The following is an 18,312-nucleotide window of genomic DNA, read 5'->3' on the forward strand; positions in this document are numbered from 1 at the left end:
AAACAATTTTTCAAAAGTAATGCTTTGAGACCAGTATCTTTCTTTTCATTATCACTGAGTAGATGATAGATAATTATAGACAAAATGTATTAAATTGCTTTCCTGAAATTGTAGCAATTGCCTTTGAATTCTGATGTGACAAATGAAAGCACCCATTGATTTTCATCAGCAGTCTAATGGAGCTAGAATCTAAATGTACATTTAATGATATGCTTATGTTACAGATATGTCTGCATGTTTCTAAGCACATGAGAACTGTATCATACTTTTGCTCCATTGGCAGAACTACATAAGAATTATGCCTATAGTTATCTGTACAGTGTTTGCCAGCAAGTCAGCTGTTGATTAGTGTAGTGTAATTTGGCCAAGATTATAGGCCAGAAGAAAGTTAAGAGAACAAAAATACATAGGAACAAAAAAGGCAACAAGTCAAGTAAATAAGCATTTATTCATCATTACGTACTAGACACTGCTAATTTCTGGGACTACAAATAAAAGCAAAAACAATCCCTGCCCTTAAGGAGCTTGCCATCTAATTGGGGAGGCAGAATGCAAACATCTATGTACAAAGCTGTGTGACCCTGGGCAAGTGACTTAACTCCATTTGCCTCAGTTTCCTCATCTATAAAATGAGATGGAGAAGGAAATGGTAAACCACTCCAGTGGGTTTCTTTGACAAGAAAACCCCAAGTGGGGTCACAAAGACTCAGACATAACTAAAAACAGCTGGACAATAACGATAGATAGATAGATAGATGATAGATAGATGATAGATAGATAGATAGATAGATAGATAGATATAGAGGATGGATGGATGGATGGAGAGAGAGAGAGAGAGAGAGAGAGAGAGAGAGAGAGAGAGAGAGAGAGAGAGAGAGAGAGAAAGGTATAGATATATGTATATGTACACACAAATATTGATGTATAATAAACTAGAGATAATTAGTAGGTACATACTATCATCCACTAATAGTTACTACTGCTATTGATATCCAAGTAAGGAGAAAAAATACTTCTGGTCTCAATAGATCATTTGTTGTTATGTACTGTGGTGGGTATGATTTTGAGTGTTTGTGTAAGTAGAACCAATATAATTTTATTATAATATCATATTATGTGATCATTCCATATATCATAAAAAAATTTGAGACGAATCCCACCCAGTTAAGTTGAAGGGCCTTTTATTCTCTGCTGTAGTATTATGCCAGTTTAGGGGTTTCATTGTCCTTTCTGTTGAGGGAATACAGCAGCATGAATCCAAGTACATTAGTAGCTGAGTGTATTACATAACTTGATGGGACTAGTGATAAGTTTTGGGAATATGAGTTTAGTGATAAGGATGTAGAAGGAATCAGACTAGAAAAGAGATTTTAATCTTCTGTTCTCTTTTTCCTGTAGTGTTATATATCAGTGAAAAGAACTTTTTATGCCTTTATTAAAACCTCAGTATCTGCATTTATATTTATGGTGGTAGAAACATAAAATTGAAACCTGAAAGTTGTGAAGGATATAAAGTCATGTTTTAATAGACAAACTAAATTGCTCCTTCAAAGAGCCAATAAAACTGAAAAGCATTCATTATAAATGTAATAAAAACTTATGAGTCCCATTTTATTAAAACTACTACCCAGTTTCCTGATGGCGCTGGCTCACTTAGGGGGTAAACCAGTGACATTTTATTTCTAGCAACATATTTATATGTGCTATGAGGTCTACCGAAATGAGATTGGTGGCTTTAACATGATCCCTAATGGACAACTGTTCATATTCTGAACTTACAAACCTAAATTGAGCAAAGTTTGCAGCTCCTGATGATAATAAGTCCCAGATCAAGTTAATGATGATATTGAATTAGTTTTATTTTATAGTTCTTTCATTAAATAGAACATCAGTGAAAGAAAGAAAAAAAACCTAAGTTTTCCCTAAATGGTATGTTATATTATACTGCTGGAGTTCACTCAAATTGTATATATAGATTGACATTAAAAATGTATTACTTTAAAATATTTTTACTTTCTCATGATTGTTGGAGGTGGTTGTCTTTTCTGGCCGGGAATGTTGATTGATTTAATAGGTCAGAGGAAAATTATTTTATTTAGATGCCTATAGTTTGAGCCTTGAATTTCAACATATTTCATATTAAGCATACTTTTCCATATTTATTGGATATGATTTTATTTATTCAGTTTACTTCAACATTATTCTTTCATGTTCTCTACATAGTGCAATTTCATGGAAAAGAAGTAAACTCTACTTAAGTGATAGCTGATCTAACTTCCATTTCTTTTTCTTTTTTTAAAATTATTGGAATAACAGATATTGAAATAGGGAAATATCTGAGGATGGAAAAAAAAAGACCTGGAACATTACAATTACTCACATGCATGAACTAAGCATTTTAGAAAACAAGATACCTCTGGAGTTGTGCAAAAGACTCAATTACAATGAGTTTTAGGGAAGTCCGGGATGTGAATTCTGTGTGTATTATGGTATTAAGGCTTTTAGTAGATCTCTGAGCAAGCAGATTCATCTGTAAAATGGGAACTATATTACCTTTACTAGCCTATTTCAGAGTTTGGTGAGTATAACTTAATGGAAATGTTTATAGCTAGTTATCAAGATCAAACTGGTAGAGATACTAAATGGTATTCCTTTTGTCTACATCAACTTTTTACTAATCTAAAAGCATTCTATTTGTATTTATTTGGCTCAGTCTGCAAAAATCTTCATTCCATTTGCAAACCTGAAATCACACCTCAAAACTGATCAAAGAAAGCACTTATTTAGTTGTGTCTGCATCAAAATTGAAAAGATATACAAAGACATAGATCAGAAAATCAGGGCAGTTCTGGTAATAGAACCAATATCTACCTAGACTTGTACTTTCTCAACCTTTCCCTTCATCCTCTAATAGGTTAGGGTAGATTTTCTCTGAAAGACTACAGAGCCGCTTCATTGGCTTAAGAGTGGAGTAGGATTTAAGCTATGTGTTCCTTGATACAGCTTCCTGCTTCTCTCTGGATGTGTTGACATGGTTTCTTAATCTCAGGAGCATAAAAGGGTCAGACCCAGACCTTTTGGTTGGTTTGATTTGGTGGATTTCTGAATCCCATTCCCTCCTCTGTTAACCAGATAAGTTTCCATGTGGAGATAAGGTAGGGAGGTCAGCATTCTACTCGAGTTAAGTGCTGCTATATATCTTTTCAACATTAGGGCAAAAATAAACTATTTAATGACATGTGGATGCTTCATTTCATCCCAGCATAGACCTTGAACTAGTCGTGAAATGTATGCCCCTAATTGTGTTAGTCCCTTCTAAATAGACATTGCATATTTCATATGCTTAAAAATACATGTACAAAATGTCTTCATCTTCATATCTTAACCATATACAGGGAAACAAAGTTTACTTTTAGTAGGAGAAAACCTGAAGCAGATAAAGTGTTCAATGCAGAAAAGATTCTGTGGATTTAAGCAGCAGATTATTGGCACATCAGATATCCATGTTTAAAACCTTACAATTCATATGTGGATTTTTTTTATTTTAAAATGTTAAGATGCCTATTTGGAGTTGCTTGAGCACTATCTAAGAAGCCTTGGGCAAGTTATTTTACTCCCCTGGAATCTTTAATTCTCCCTTAATAATAGTAGTAAAACCTGCCATATACAGCTGTGAAGTTTACAAAGCACTTTATGAACATTATCTCATTTGATCCTTTTAACAACCCTGTGAGCTAGATTTTATGCACATCATATAGGGGGAAATTGAGTAGTAGATTAAATAACTTGATGATGTCACAGGTAATAACTGAAAAAGGAGAATGATATCTCAGGGAGATTATATTATGTACTGGGAAGAAGACACTGCAGAATTAGAAGCCGCAAGTTTGAGTTTAAGCTACAATACATGTTAGTGATATGACCTTGACCAACTAACTTAACCCTTTGAACCTCATTTCTCATTTCTCCAATGAAGCTAATAATCCTTATAATGCTTATATCACATGATTATTTTAAGGAAAGTTGTTCTAAACCTTTAGATACAAATGAGGCTAGTTATTCTTGTTATAGCTTTCCTTTTTTAAAATTAATTTATTTTGAATTATCAACAATCATTTCCATGAGCTTTTGAGTTTAAAATTTTTCTTCCCCTCCATCCTCCCCTCCCTCCCCTAGATGACATGCAATCTGATATAGGCTATACATATATATTCCTATTATGCATATTTTCAAATTAGTGGTCTTATAGGTAAAAATTAGAACCAATAGGAGGAACCACCAGAAAGAGGAAACAAAACACAACAGAAAAAATATAGCAAATAGTGTGCTTCAATCTGCATGCCAACTCCATAGTTCTTTCTTTGGATGTGGATTATTATAGCTTTTCTTAAAGGAATATTGTGTAGATCAATTAGCCCTGTGTTTCCATTCAAATGTTAGTCTGTGACAAATCCACTGAAGGAAACCCTTAGTCAATTTTCATTGATTTCTCTTCTTTGTATAGTAACATTTCCTTTCAAGGAATTCTATTTGAAAATTCTGGAGGAAAAAAAAAGAAGAAATTCATGAAGAAAAGTATTATTCAATCTGTCTCCTTAGATGTTACATTTGTACAATTGGATGGATGATAATTGGGTTTAAAACTTTTGGGAATCATTAAGAAAAATCAAAATTAAACTCCTGGTTGTTATCAAAAATTAACTTAACAAACTGCTGTTCTATTCTTGTATAATATTTGTCCAACTTCTATTAAGTCAAACTTTGGTGGATTTTCTTTCATTTCATTATTGTTTTGCATAATAAAAATAGTTTGTTTTTATAGAGCATATTAGATTTACAAATCATTTTGCATATGTGCTCTTTACTCCTTATAACAGCCCTTTGAGGTAGATAGTATAAATTTTGTTGTTTTTATTTAACAGACAAAGAAATTGAGAGTCTAGGCGGTTAGCTGACCTACCCATAATTACGCAGTTATTAAGAGAAAGAAATGAGTCTTGAACCACAGTTCTTGGAGTTCTAGTCTAGGGCTCATTAGTTAGTAGATATCCATATCAATTCAAAGTTAATAACTAATAATATTAATAGATAGCATTTATATAGTGATTTAAGGTTTATAAAATGCTTTATGTATGCTATCTCTTTTGATTTGCATAATAACTCTGATAGTTAAGTTGTTTTCAGTCATTTTCAGTCGTATCTGAGTCTTTGTGAGCCCATTTGAAGTTTTCCTGGCAAAGATACTGGAGTGATTTGCAATTTCCTTCTCTAGCTCATTGTATAGATGAGAAAACCAAGGCAAATAGGGTTAAGTGACTTGCCCAGAGTCGCACAGCTAGTAAGTGTCTAAGGCTGGATTTGAACTCACAAAGATGAGTCTTCCTGACTCCAGGCCCAGCATTCTACCCACTGTGCCACTTAAATGTCACTTAGTTAAGAGCTATTATTAAATCAGTTTTACAAATGAGGAAATTGAGGATTAGAGAAGTTAAATGACTTTCTCAGACTTCACATGGTAATAATTGTTTGAGGGAGAAGTCAAACTCATATCTTTCTGACTTTGGGTCCAATCCTCTATTTATCATGCTGTCTGAGTAAACAAAGTTGAATGGAATTGATTTGCTAGTTCTATTAATTTTAATATTGAAATTTTAAAATTCCTTTATCTTTTAGCTTCCTTTTAAGATTTTCTTGTATTAGTTTTACTATTTAAATAACATACTAGTTTCTGTAGTAACTTCCCCAAATTCTTTCTTGATGTTATTGGATTTATTCCCTCAGGTGCTAAAGAGATGTTAAGCACAGTTATGATGCCTTGAATTCTGATTATTTTATCTTTATTCAGTTTTTCTGGAGAAGGTATTTTTTTCAAAGAGTTTGCTGCATTACCCTGCATTATCCCCCTCCCTCCTTCCTTTAATTGTTCTGTTCATTTACAGACACAAATGTCTGGCTTGTTGGGCATTAATAAGAGTTGCCATGTTTCAACAACATTCTCATTAATATCTAGGCCTCAGGGTCATGTAAAATAGCATATTATTGTATCAAGAATTCTCTAGTGAGATTTCTTCAAACTCAAAAGAAAGCTCATGTTTATTAAATAGATTAAATAGTAGGCCATCTATCGAGAAATTTATTTAATAATCATTAATATTCTGTTAAAGTATAGTTACTCCATCAAGCAAAAATCATTTATTGGGTACCTCCTGTACTAGGTGATGGAGATAACAAGACAAAAAGTCCTTGAACTCAGGGAGTTGACAGTCTAGCCAGGTGAGGCACATGCACATATATAACTATATACCATATAGACACACAGTAGTTTTAAAGGGAAGATACTGACAGTTGGGAGGAACTGGAAGAACTTCATGTAAAGACAGTAGTACCTGAGCTGATCTTTAAAAGAAACTAAAAAATTTGGGAGATGGAAGTGAGGAAGGTGTACACTTCAAGAAGGTTTGGGGAGGGGAGAATAGCCATTGCAGAGAGCTTAGAAATAGGAGATGGAGTTCCATGTAGGAAGAATAATGGGAAGGACAGTTTGGCTATACTGCAATGTGGATGAAGAGGAGTAGCATGTGATAACACTGGAAATGTAGGTTGGGGTTAGGTTGTTATAGGTCCTAAACATGAAGTGGAAGAACTTGTATTGCATCCTAAAGGTAATAGAGAACCACTGGAGTTTGTTACATAGGGAAGTGATATGATCAGATTTGAGCTTTAGGAAAATCACTTTGGCTGTTGTGTGGAGTTTGGATTGAAGTCATGAGAAATTTGAGGCAGGATAATGAAACATTCCTCAGGATATGGCTGAGTCAGTCAAAAGAAGACTTAGACTGTTGAAGTCACTGTTGCCAGAGCACAAAGGAGCTATGAAGTCTTGGAGCACTCTCAGATATTTGATGTGAGTGGCTTCACTCAGCTGAATCATCACAAGGGGATTTTCAGTGCCTATTCTTGTTAAATATCCTTCTGCTATGGCTCCATAAATCTTCTGTTAAGTATTGAATGACTGATAAGTATCTCATTTTATGTCAATGTCAATCCTAAACTACCAGTAGTTTGGCCTGGTCCATTCCAGAACAGATTGTATGCAAAAGATATTGTGGAGGAAGAAAGAACAAGAATTTTTGACTAGCTGGATATGTCAGGTTATTGAAAGTGAAGAGTCAGAATCTATGTGAATGAGAAGATGGTGATGTCCACAGCAAGAAACAGGGAAGTATAGGAGATTACAATTAGGCTTACCTTTTAATTTTTACATATAGTTCCCTTAATTTACCAAGCCTTTTTACATTTTGATTGTGAGTTTTGGGGTGATTTTGGAGCCATCCCACCCCATTTTAGAGTTGATATGCTTAGCACAGTGTCTGGTACATGAGAGGTGCTAAATAAGTGTTGATTAATACCTTAACTAGGTTACAATACATGTAAATCAATCAATCAAAAACATTAAATTAAGTGTGAAAAGTCTGTGAAATCAATTAGATGAAGAGAAAGGAGGAGAGGCTTAAAAGCCAGTAAAGAACAAACTCTAACAAACCTTTGAGGAATACTGAAGAGAAATGAGAAAGGCTTTAGTTCCAGCTTCAGCAGAGGCCTCTACCCTCTCCTTCCTGACTGAAAAAGGATATTAAAGGGTCTGGAGGATTTTGGACTTCCTATCTTATTATTATTGTCCTAGCATCATCCCCCTGGAATAGTTCGAGGCAGTGTCTTCAGGAACCAAGGGCGACTGGATGCATAAGCAGCATGCCTATGAAAAATGTGAGCACCACACAAGTGGGAGAAAAGAACTTTTAGCAACAAGAAGCTTCCAGTTACCCCTTAATCCCATGTACACTTGAGCCCACTTTACCCTGGACTCTAGGATTTTTGAGTGTGTCACAGATTTTTGTAAAAAACAACTCCTTTCTAAAAGCTATTTAAAACTGTCTCATTTAAATGATTCTTATATGCTAATATTGGAGAGAACACAATGGTGGGGACCCAAATTGATAGCTCTTGAGAAGGAAAGCCAGGGCTTCTTAGAGATACCCCTCAAACATGTAGCCTTGCTCTGGAAACCCAGTCTCATCTCTAAGAGTGTGAGATGGAGTAAGGATACTCAGAGCTTTGAATGAACTGAATATAATAAGCTTTTTTTTCAGCCAAAGACAAGGTTCATTAGAACATCCATCATATTGGGCAGACTCTTAAGGAATCTGACCATGAGTGAGCTATTGGCTAGATTATGAGAATCTGATCAGTGGCTAGATTTTAAGAATCTGAGCTATAATATGCTTTTTAAAAGAAGGAATAAATACCACCATTATCCCCATGGTTCTGTGTTATATTAAAGGTTAGTATTACAAGATATATCATTACTGACACAATTCTAAAAGATTAATTATCTTTATGTATTTAAGTTCCTATAATACTAGGATCAAATTAGATTAAAAAAATTAAACAGGGTTACACATTGCAGCATTCCATGTAAACTTTGGCAAATTGAATTTAGCAAGTTGGCCAAGGATTAGATGTGCTTTTTAAAAATTGAATTCAGCCCTTTCTGTTAAACTTTAAAATAAAATGTCACATCCAAATCTAGTGCAAACCTGTTTTTAAACATTCATTTATAATATTAAAAGCATAATCATGTAGCAGTTGATCTTGATATAAAATTTGTAATGAATTACTGATTCTTTATGTTTGATGACTGTATTTTCCTTCCTTGTGGGCATTTCTTGGAAACAGCTTTAGCAGTTTTATATAATTATTTGTAGCTTTATGTATTCTATGTAATTAGACATCTGAGGCAGCTGACAATGTTAGTCATGACTTCTCCAGGTATATTGATGAAACTATCAAGTGAAAAAGAATAGACAAGGTTCCCCAAATCCATTCCCAACAGCAAATCTAATATTCTAAAGTTATTGATAGGAGTTTAGTTTTTTACTACACTCATTGCTTTCAACTAAATGATGTCAGTTAGATCTAAATATTCTTATAATCTCATATAGGTATAAATGTAAGTCTCAAACTTTTAATCTGCTATTTTGTGCTGCTGTCATATGTTATAGAATATATTTTGCATTATAGACATTGGATGATTTTGTATTATATTTTAAATAATACAACTAAACAATGTATATTCCAAAAGTATTATTTTTCATCTTTTCAGCAAACTCATATTGTTTCCAAAGCTCATTGAAATGTATTAACCTGTGTCCTCTAAGTTACACTCAGAAAAAAGATTTCCTAGAAATTGAAAATCAGCTCAGAAGTAAGATTTAAAATTTAAATTTTATTGTAACTTTAGTGATATATTTAAAGAATGTCACAGTGGACTGAAATTCAGTTCCTGTAAGCCCTGAACCTTCCTGTGGAATTTGATAGGTGACCCTGAGCTAAGTAAGTGAATTCTGTGAGTTGTTTTTTTTTTTTAATATCTAGTCTAAGGATAGAAATAATACTGAATCTGCCTTACTGAACTATTGTGAGACATGATTTATAAAAGATATTATGAAATATCCCATATATGAGGAACTGTGTATTGTTTAAGTTTTTTTTAATTGAACCTTGGTAGAAGCAAATTAACTTTTGAAACAATAAATCTCACTTAATGCTGAATGTTTTCACAATCATTTATCTATCTAATTTAGTTATATATAATTAGTTATAAATATTTATGAATATATCAGTGGCAAAGGGGTTAGAATTGGAAAAGAAAATCTTTCCCTGAAGATTTGTGAAGGGTACACTTTAGTCCCTAAACTTTTCATATCTTAAGGATTATCTAGTCTTACTGTCTCTTTGCGACATTATTCTCAATTGATCAAAACCAAAATGGATGAAATACTGATTAGTATCCTCTGGCAGAAAACCTTACAAGTGGGATTTATGGAATAGTGAAAGGTACATACTATTAAAAAGCCTAGTGGGTAGAAAATAAAGCATCTGTATGTGAAATATAACAAAAAAAATTATGTGGAATGAGCAATGAGAAAACTTAAGTTAGGAAAAAAACCCACAAGTTATGCAAGTGGAAAAATATGACATTAATAAAAAGACAAGGGCTGACTATTTACTAAATCCAAAAGGTAAAAAAAAAAAACCAGCAAGTTTTTTATTTTCCCCTGGAGAACTAATTTAGAAATGGGATATCATGAGATAGAGAAGCTTGGAAGATCAATAATGTTTTAAAAATCATTTTTGTGACTTTTATTAGGAGATGAAATCAATTAATGGGTAGAATACAGTTTAAGTAATAGGTAGATAATACACGATATGACTAAAATACATTTCTCAAATGCTAGGTACAAGTTGGTGAAGTCAAGAGTGATCTAATTGCTGAGACTTAAAATAATATGTTCTTGTAACTCTTGTGTTAGAGAGTATCTGACCTAAAGGACCCAGATATACCTTTTTAGAATTTTTTTTATTCTTAATGAATCCCAAACAAAAGGAGTATTTCCAGGTACCATCCAGAACAGAAAAAAGATTGTATATGAAGCCATGAATCTTTCTTACATAGAGCTTGCTTTTCTTTTTCAAATATATAATAAATTCAGTGTTTTATTTTCAAAGCTGTCCTGTTTGTCTGTTTTTATTTTTCTCTGACCTTCCTTCTGTTCTCTTCTTTGCATTCCAGGTGAGCTTTAAAAGATATTCTCATTCTCTTTGTTCATATCTTCCAACCAGACAATCTGGAAAAATCTCTCCATGGTATCCCCTTTTATACTGAGACAAAATCTGTACTTGTAAACATGCATTTCATAGAATTTCAGTTTTATTAAAAGTTTGAAGAAAACAAAATGGAATTCACAATGCTGGACTTAGAAAGTAAACAGGTACCTTGTGATTAGTAATTATCTCCCAAATAACTTTATAAAATTTCAGTTTTGTACTCATGACTGCACAAGTTCCTCCACTGTGGCCTCCAGCAAGTATCACCTACATGCTTTCTAAAGGTTTTCTTAGCTCCCAACTGTCAGTGGCCAACTAATTTACTCTCTATAGTAGGTCTTATAGCTCTCCATTATTTCTTATGCATGTCTGGATCACTCCCAGTCTAAGCAGATCTTTTCCTGTTCTTCAGTAGTCTTTCCCCCCCTGTCAAATTCAGCTTTGCTATATAGTACCGGATTTTTCTCACTGGGGTTATTTCCTTTGGCCATTACCCTTATGCTCAGGAAAGTTTGCCCAGGAAGTAGGACCCATCCATCTCCATCTTCAAAAGTATTCTGGTGTTCAACTACAGGTTTAGATACATGGATGAGAAAGTTTAATATCTTTTCTCTTGATCTTAGGGAGTATTGTTCCCTTCCCAAAGCTGGACTCCTACTTGCTTAAGATCCTACAGTGTACCTAAAATTCTCCCCTAATTTTTTTGAATCCCAAAGAATTGCACCGAGGCAGTTGGGTAGGATTATTCATAAAATCCCATTACCAGATAGAACTGTAGCGTATAAAATTAGAAAGTGTATACTCTAAATTTCCCAGCTGGAATTCCCTTTGAAGACATATATCTTGAATGGGAACTTATGGGGTTAGGGGCTAGGAAAGAGGAAAAGGTCTTGATTCTATTATCAAAAAAGCACTAATTTTACAAAGTAAAGGCTCTAAACCTAGGTTAACTAACCCTAGCTTTAACTGTATTATATTTACATTATTTAACCCTAATATGCCCTCTTTTTTCACACTTTATTCTCATGTATTTCTAGAGGGAATTGTCATCTGGAAGAAAACCACTCCAATAACAACTGCCTAGCAGCCCCTCTACCTTTTCTAATGGGGAACCATAGGATTTCAGTGAAATCAGAAGATTCTCTTTGAAAGAAAATAGTTGAGATCCCTTTCTCAGCTTTTCCATTCCATCATCAGTGGACAATTATGCAATTATTTGCTAATTAAATGAGATTTATATACTAAAACATATACTAAAAATGTATATTTATATACTAAACATGTTTTACTCCCTTAAATTCATATAAATCATGTATTGGGAATCTTATTAGAAAAATACTAACATACAGGCAAAACTTGGTTTTTTGTGGTGCCAAAATGTAACATAATATTATTGTAATAAGAAGTGACAAATATGATGGCTAGGGGAACGGAATGAGTATTTCTATAGCATCTACTATGTGCAAGTACTGTGCTTAGCATTTTGTTAGAAACATTATCTCATTCCAACCTCACAACAATACTGCAAGATAGGTGCTATTATTATCTGTATTTTACAATTGAGGAAGCTGAGGCAAACAGAGGTGAAGTGACTTGCCCAGGGTTACACAGCTATAATGTGTCTGAGTTTGAATTTGAACTCAGGAATTCCTGATTCTGGACTCAGCATTCTATGCATTGTGCCACCAGCTTCCTCAAAGAAGCATTAAAGGATCTAAATGAACTGAGGCAGAGTAAAGCAAGAACATCAAGAAAATAATATACATAATGATTGCAACAATAGAAATGGAAAAATGCAAAAAAGTGAATGTTGTAAAACTCTAAAGGACAATAATAGTCCAAAAGATGAGATGTGAGAAGACAAACATCCTACTGCTTTGCAGAGGTGAGAGTTCCAGAAGTATAGTAATATATTGAACGTATGTTCAATCTTTTAAGTGTATTGATCCATTGTGACTATTTTTTCCTCTTTTCTTTTTGCTTTTGCTTTATTATATGAGGTGGTTCTCTGGGAAGACAAAGTGGAGAGTTACTGAGGGAAATCATGTTGATGTAAAAAGTATTCAAAAGTTATTAATGAGTTGTTTTTATAAAAAGAATCAGTTATCCACTTTGAAGATTTTAAAGTGGGAAAGATTTTGCCTTTTATGGGTTTGTTGTTCAGTAGTTTCAGTCATGGCCAACTCTTCATGACCCCAATTTTTTTTTTAAGCAAAGATACTAAAGTGGTTTGCCATTTCCTTCTCCAGTTCATCTTACAGAAGAAGGAACTGAGGAAAACAGGGGTAAGTGATTTACTCAGGGTCACACAGCTAGTAAATATCCAAAGCTGGATTTGAACTCAGGGCTTCCTGACTCTAGGCCCAGCACTGTATCCATTATGACACCTACCTGCCCCTTTATGGGTTTAATCCACTCAATAATTTTCTTTTTTTTTTAATCTTTTATTTCTCTTAAAAAAAACCAAACCTTTTTAACTTCTCAATCTTTAATAATAGAACTGTCCTTCATGAAAAAGACTTTCGGGTAATCAAAACAAGTCAGTACATTGCCCATGTTTGACACCCATGTTTGACCACACTTCTCTTTTAAAAGGAGGAGAGATCTTCATCAGCAGTTCACTTTCCGTGATTGTTTTATTTCTACTCTGTTCTCACAAAAATGTCCCTGAATTCTTCAAATTGGTTGTTTCCTGTGTTCTAGTATGTTCCTATGTTCAGCCTTCCTCTCATGGGCAGTCACTATTTTCCCAGTTCTTTACAAACTTGAATTCAATAAGCATTTTGTAGTCTCTCCATTTATAACTACATCACCCTTTCCTTCACAGTGAGTTCAGCTGCCAAAACCAATATCATGAAATAAAAGCATTTTATTGCCTACTGCTCTGTCTATCCCAGAGGAAGATGTAGTATTTTATAATATGATTGCATAATCTGCACCTCCCCCAGAAGCTTACATTTTCTACATCTGTCATATCTGCATTCAAATTAAAATAAAGTTGTATTCCAAAACTACAGGCAAATGACTTTTGCAACATCTCCTAAATTGGGTTATCAGTACTCACCTTTGTCATACAATTTTGAATATGATAAATATGAAGTTACAAATTTGTGTAGCAGTTAATTCACTTTGGAGAATACACAAAGCACATGGAATTTTTAACATTAGCATATGTAATAGAGAACTCCTTGTATTACTGTGCCTTTCTTGGCTCTTGGGGAAATCTGGAAGAAAAGTAATTTTGGCATATGGCTTCCCAACCTTAATCAAACTATAGAAGATAAAGGGTGTCAGTAGGAGACACCCTGAACAGCAAATGCTATTTAGTTAATAGTACTGCTCCAAGTCATCCCTCTCACATCCGGGAGAACACTATTGTCTCTCTAGGTGGCAATTGGGTAGAACGGTGAATGGAATGAGTCTATGGTCAAGAAGACTAGAGTTCAACTCTAGTTTCAGATGCTAGATGTATGACCCTAGGCAAGCTATTTAACCTCTGTTTGCCTTAGTTTCCTCATCTGTAAAATGGGGATAATAGTAGAACCTACTTCCCAGAATTGTGTGAATCAAATGACATAATATTTGTAAAGTGCTTAGCATAGTGCTTGGCACATAGCAGACACTTAATAAAGGCTTGTCCCTTCCATTTCCCCTATTATCGCTATTATTTCCTACTGTATGTTTGTTCTCAAGCTTTTCCTGAGGGAAATGATGGTGGTAAGGATTTTCTGAAACAGGAATAGGGTAAAATGTTATTCCAAAGCCAGGTGGGTGATTTCTTAAAGGGCAGTAACAGTGTCTCTGAGAACCCCTTAATCTGTGCCCAGTGCTATATCCTTTCCAAGAAAACATGCCAATGGAACTTTCTCAAAAGAGTACCCACTTTCTACAGTATACTCATTTGAGATGCACAGTAAATATTTAAAATTAAACTAGTTTAATTTAAACAGAAGGAATCTGGGTACTGATTTTTCTCCCAGCCTGTTTTTGTTTTGCAGTCACTCACTAGTCCTTAGAAGTTTCTGGAATAAATAGATACCAAAATTGTGCAACTGTAGAAGCTGTACTACTGACCTAAAATATATCCTAGTTTGTGGGAAGGCATATAGAGTTATGTGCTTTCAAGGCTTTTGCTTTTAGGAATACATTAAAAAGTCACTGCCAGGCAAGTTGGCTTCTTTTTCCCAAGTGGTATTTGAGTGGTAGTACTATCCTCTGCTACATGTTTAACCATTTCCTGAGGAATCTTGTTAGTAACTATGTCTACAATACATCTAATTTACTGTAAACCAAGAGTCTAACCTGCTGTGTAAGATTAGGCTTGACAGTTAAGCTTTTTGTCTAACAGTTTTTTCATCTGTATTTTCAAGAAAATGTTATTAAAAGAACACTGTAAGGAATATTTAATGACTGTAAGCCTCATTCAAAAGGCAAGATACTTTAAATCCTGGAGAGCCCAGATCTTTAATTATGTGTAACATTTGTGAAGAGACCCAGCCCTGGGCAAAATTGTGAACCACAACAACATTTTATTTTGTGCTCACAGTTTCCTCTTCTGAACTCTTCCCTCTCTGCTTCTTTCTCAATACCATTTTAATTCATGTTTAGAATAAGATTCCTTTTTTAATTGTGGAAGAAAATTAATCACTCATTGAATTATTAACAATTAGGAATATTTGAGGGAAGTATTGTTTTAGGGGTAAGAGGTATTTTGAGATGGATAGGGAGGTGCTAAAAACCACTAAACTGTATAGCAGGGGTTCTTAAACTGGTGACAAAGAACTTCAAAAAAACTATAACTATCTTTCAATTTAATTTCATTTGTATGTATTTTATTTCATGCAGTTAAAAACTTTATTATGAGAAGGTGGTCTGTAGGATGTGAAAGGGGTCTATGAGATAACGAAAGAAAAAAGTTGAGAACCTCTGGTGTGTTAGAAGCTGCTTATTTATAAATGCAGTCTTCTTGTAAATTCAGCCTGATTAGGCTTGTGTGATTTTATAACTAAAATGCAATGATTATTTATTGATGTTAACAGAGTCTGTATTCAATGTATTTCTGCAGAGCTCAGCTTCCTAGAATAACACTATTTGTGATCTTCAGAGAGGCAGCAGATGCAGTGGAAAGGGCCATGGCTTTGGCCTAAGATGACCTGATACTCAATTCTGGTTCTGCTTTCTCTAACCTTGGAAAATTACCATTTCTTGAAGATCCTCAGTTTTCTTTTCTGTAAATGAGGGAATTGGAATAGATGATATTTAAGACCTATTCTAGCTCAGACATTTTCTGAAACCATGATTCACTAAATGTAGAAAATGACCCCACTGATTAGCCATCAGGGAATTTTGAGTTCCTTTTGGATTGTGCTGATCCATCTACATTCCTTTGCTCCTTATGAGGGCTCTAGTTGAGAACTGACTGATATAGGATAAAATTCATGAGTTTTCTCTCATTGCAAAGAAAACTAAATAGGTAAAAACAAGACCAAACCTGTGATCCTGGCTCTACTGTATCTAGACTCTAACCAAAACAAAGTGAAGTAACTGACAAAATGAATTAACTGGCCCAGACTCATTTTTAGACTTTATTTCTAGAAAATAATCTATCTGTATAGTTCCTTTTTTATATGTCATTGGCTCGTTGAATTTAGACCTGGAAGAGACCTTTCAAATCATCTTGTTCAATGCTTTCATGTAAGAGATGGTGCAACTGAGGCCATAAGAGTAGAAATGGCTTGTCCAAGGTCACATAGGACTCCAATGATATTCTGACTGAATGCCTGATTTCCCGTAATGTTAAAATGTAATCAGGTTATTTCTATGCTCTTCAAAATCATTTGTTTTTACTTTTTCATAAAAAAAGACTTACCTTTAGAAGGTTTAACAGAAATAGCATTAGTGTCTCAGTGCAGTTTCTTTTAAAGAGCTGTTTACTGGTTCACTGATGCAGTCTGTGATATTTATTTCTGCTTTATTATCTGTGTTCCAAAGATTTAGGGAAAATATCAGCATTGTTTTTCTTTAGTGTATTGGACAACTGCTGTGGATACTGGCGCTGTGTTATTTCTTGGTCTTTTGCCCAGTCAGAATTAAGTTTGTGTTGTTTGGTGGCTACTTATCATGTAACTATATGTTGTTATTGACAAAGTGGTTGATATATATTTTTCTAACTTTGAGTGGTAGCACATGTGCTGAAGTAAGACACATCTATAGCACTATCAGATTCTAAGCTGCGGCGGGACCTTTTTTTTTTTAACCTTCTTGAATCTCAGTGTTTTCAATTATACCAGTCCTCTTGTTCCTTATCTTCCTTTAGTTTAACTTTTTTGACTTATGTTTCCTTAGAATGGATTACCATTTTAAAATTACATCTTTTAATCATAAAATAAGGTGGAAATAAGGAAGGAAATCAAAGTGATGATTGAGAATTGGTCACTCAAACTTATATCAAGAAGTAGCTTACTTAGTTTGTATATCAGGAATAGTTCATCCTCACTTTAAGAGTCCATGAGGTACTTGCACATAGCTTGTAGCCTACTGGCTACCAGTATGTTTGCTTTCTCTTACTTCCAGGAGTTAAACAAAACAAAATAAGTTTATTATAAACTTCATGGGAGAATATAAGCTTTTTTCTTTCTTCTTTTTTAAATTAATTTGTTTGATTTTAGTTTTCAACATTCATTTCCACAAGCTTTTGAGTTCCAAATTTTTGTCCCTCACCCTCTCCAAGACAGTGTGAATTCTGCATACTCCTTCCTCCCTAAATGGCCCTCCCTTATAACTCCCAGCCTCTTCTCTTATCCCCTTCTTCTTCTATTTTCCTGTAGGGCAGCATAGATCTCTGCACCCCTGTAAATCTTATTTCCCAGTTGCATGTGAAAACAATTTTTAACATTTGTTTTTAAAGGTTTGGGTTCCAAATTCTCTCCCTTCCTCCCTCCCGACCCACTCTTATTGAGATGGCAAGCAACTCAATACAGCTTATACGTGTGTAGTCACGCAAAACACTTCCACTGTAGTCATGCTGTGGAAAACTAACTGTATTTCCCTTCATCCTATCCCACCCCCCATTTATCCTATTCTCTCTTTTACCCTGTCCCTCCTCAGAAGTGTTTGTTTCTGATTACCCCCTCCCCCAATCTGCTTTCCCTTCTATAATCCCTCCCATTCTCTTATCCCCCCCCCCCATTTTCCTGCAGGGTAAGATAGTTTTCCATACCCAATTGAACGTGTATGTTATTCCCTTCTTAAGCTAGTTCTGATGAGAATGAGATTCACTCATTCCCTCTCACCTACTCTCACTTCCCTTCCACTGTAAAAGCTTTTTCTTGTCTGTTTTATGTGAGATAATTTACCCCATTCTACCTCTTCCTTTCTCCTTCTCCCAGCATAATCCTCTCTCACTGCTTAATTTTTTTTAGATATTACCCCTTCATCTTCAACTTGCCCTGTGCCATCTATCTATGAATATATATATATACATATATATATACATATATATATATATATATATATATGTATATGTATGTATGTATGTATGTGTATAACCTCCAACTACCCTAATATTGACAAAGGTTTCATAAGTTACAAAAATTATTTTTCCATGTAGGAATGTAAACAGTTCAACTTTAATAAGTTCCTTAT

This window comes from Phascolarctos cinereus, unplaced genomic scaffold (genome assembly GCF_003287225.1).
Source record: "Phascolarctos cinereus isolate Bilbo 61053 unplaced genomic scaffold, phaCin_HiC Scaffold_1;HRSCAF=81, whole genome shotgun sequence".
Taxonomy (NCBI): Eukaryota; Metazoa; Chordata; class Mammalia; order Diprotodontia; family Phascolarctidae; genus Phascolarctos; species Phascolarctos cinereus.